We start from the raw sequence: 3,164 nt of genomic DNA, 5'->3' as shown, positions 1-3,164 counted from the left end.
AGGTTAAAAGCTGAGGTTTTAGATACACGTCTTCTGCAGACTATGTGAAAGCACTCCCTCGTCAAGGCACCTCTATGTAGTGCGGTCCTAACTCTAGCCTATGAGAGTCTCCATCTTGGAGCACATGTAGCAAAAGATAAAATTTGGATGTAGGTTTGCCAGGAGGCAGCCCAACCCCCTTACAGGCACAGGGATGCACAAGGGACCCCGCACATCACAACGGCAGCTGAGACCCCCAATCCGTCACTGCACCAAATCAGTCAAGCAAAACAAATGGCAAACGCACTCATCAACTTATCACCAGCTTTAAAGCAAGGTGCACACGGAAGGGCTTTAAACAATACAAGAGCAAAAAGTTGTGAGTCTGCTGGGAAACGTTTTGCTGTTTTATTGTTTAAAGCGCTTCCATGTGCACCTTGCTTAAAAGCTGGTGATACGTTGCCATTTGTTTTACTTAACATCGGGTAAATAGACATCAAACATGTCAAGCCTTAAAATTGCGCATGCCCGCAAAATCGCAAAAAACACCCACACTGAAAATTGCATATGGGCGACGCTTAAAATGATTTTATTGCTCATCAGTTTAGTGTTATCAGTAATTAATGGCCATAAAATTATTGCTCAAACTCCGACGTTTGAGGTGACGATGTGTGTACTGATCTCCCTTTGATCTCCGGTCACAGAGCAGCCGTGCCTGTCCCGGCCGCATCGGCCACAGCGGATATCGGGACCGGCACGGGAGTGACAGCTGCTCCTATACAAGTGGTTGGGCATCTGTAGAGACGCCCGATCGCTTGAATGTAAAGCTCCCGGCTGGCCGTGTAATTACAACGGCTGGCAGGGAAGCTACTAATCGGGCTACACTGTGACGAGAGGATGAGTGGATTTTTGAAGCCCTGATCATATACCATAATCCGAGTGGGAAGTCGGCTGTCCTGGAAGACTACTGGAAGACTTTCCCCCCGTCTTCCAGGACAGCCTCAGAGAGGATAAGCAAGAACTTAACATATTAGGGAGGGACCACTGCTTGCAACACTTTCCTTCCGAACGCTTGTTCCCACTAGATAGAAGATCCAACCAGTAATGCTTTACAGACATTCCAAAACTAGACCAGGTAGCAGCCTTACATATTTGCTCAGGCGTGGCCCCTGCTCTTTAATCCCAAGATGTTGCCGTAGATCTTGTTGAATGTGCATTCAGGAAAGCTGGTGGCATCATTTTAACCATCTGGTATGTCTCAGATATTGCTAACTTAATCCATCATGCGGTAGAAGATTTGGAAGCCTTATTCCCTTTTAGTATAGCCTGAGAACAGAACAAATAGCGTATTTGATTTCTAGAAGAAACAAAATTGGAGACGGAAGCGCCACAACCTTGACTGTGGTGGGAACAAGGTTGGTGCTAAAGTATTCAACTCACCTGTGACTGGGTGAGCACTTGCTTTGGTACATCAATATGGTGTTGAGCGGTGGGATCAAATCCTTTCTTGCGACTGGGTATGTGAAGGCAGGAAGTCAACGACGGAGGTGCGGTCAACGTTGTGCCCGGATGACCGAGGGGTGATCCTCCGGCTGGTGGCTGCTATCGCAGGGGTCCTTGCGGATAACTCTGGTGGCAGGAGCTGGAGGGTATACGGCTGGAGTCTCTGGTGTTGGCCAATCAGCTGGTGGCGGCTCGTGTGATCTTTCTGCATGAGCTGGGGTTGGATCGTCCTTGTTGCTAAACGATGTGGTAGCGGGAGGGGGGCAGGTGGGCAGAGGAGCTGCCGCGGTGTCACAGTGTACATCTTTGTAGACATGCTTTGTAGACTGCTGTAGACATGCCATCTATTGAGGGGTTGTGCGTCCCATAGGAGCGGGGGGTGAACGTAAGCGAGGGCTGCTCCTATACAAGTGGTTGGGCATCTGTAGAGACGCCCGATCGCTTGAATGTAAAGCTCCCGGCTGGCCGTGTAATTACAACGGCTGGCAGGGAAGCTACTAATCGGGCTACACTGTGACGAGAGGATGAGTGGATTTTTGAAGCCCTGATCATATACCATAATCCGAGTGGGAAGTCGGCTGTCCTGGAAGACTACTGGAAGACTTTCCCCCCGTCTTCCAGGACAGCCTCAGAGAGGATAAGCAAGAACTTAACATATTAGGGAGGGACCACTGCTTGCAACACTTTCCTTCCGAACGCTTGTTCCCACTAGATAGAAGATCCAACCAGTAATGCTTTACAGACATTCCAAAACTAGACCAGGTAGCAGCCTTACATATTTGCTCAGGCGTGGCCCCTGCTCTTTAATCCCAAGATGTTGCCGTAGATCTTGTTGAATGTGCATTCAGGAAAGCTGGTGGCATCATTTTAACCATCTGGTATGTCTCAGATATTGCTAACTTAATCCATCATGCGGTAGAAGATTTGGAAGCCTTATTCCCTTTTAGTATAGCCTGAGAACAGAACAAATAGCGTATTTGATTTCTAGAAGAAACAAAATTGGAGACGGAAGCGCCACAACCTTGACTGTGGTGGGAACAAGGTTGGTGCTAAAGTATTCAACTCACCTGTGACTGGGTGAGCACTTGCTTTGGTACATCAATATGGTGTTGAGCGGTGGGATCAAATCCTTTCTTGCGACTGGGTATGTGAAGGCAGGAAGTCAACGACGGAGGTGCGGTCAACGTTGTGCCCGGATGACCGAGGGGTGATCCTCCGGCTGGTGGCTGCTATCGCAGGGGTCCTTGCGGATAACTCTGGTGGCAGGAGCTGGAGGGTATACGGCTGGAGTCTCTGGTGTTGGCCAATCAGCTGGTGGCGGCTCGTGTGATCTTTCTGCATGAGCTGGGGTTGGATCGTCCTTGTTGCTAAACGATGTGGTAGCGGGAGGGGGGCAGGTGGGCAGAGGAGCTGCCGCGGTGTCACAGTGTACATCTTTGTAGACATGCTTTGTAGACTGCTGTAGACATGCCATCTATTGAGGGGTTGTGCGTCCCATAGGAGCGGGGGGTGAACGTAAGCGAGGGCTTCCCCGCCACAGCACAGTGGGGCTGCGTCTGCTGGGAGCCCGCTTCTAAGGAGGGTTGGAACTGCCACCTGTGGAAAGATTTCACCGTCATGTCAACAGGAAACTTACTGGATTTTCAAAATAAACATGTAGTCACCGCACAGTTTAAACGAGG

This window comes from Nanorana parkeri, unplaced genomic scaffold (genome assembly GCF_000935625.1).
Source record: "Nanorana parkeri isolate BGI_ZX_2015 unplaced genomic scaffold, ASM93562v1 scaffold2758, whole genome shotgun sequence".
NCBI lineage: Eukaryota > Metazoa > Chordata > Amphibia > Anura > Dicroglossidae > Nanorana > Nanorana parkeri.
The sequence above is the reverse complement of the archived record's forward strand: the minus strand, read 5'-3'. Positions refer to the sequence as shown.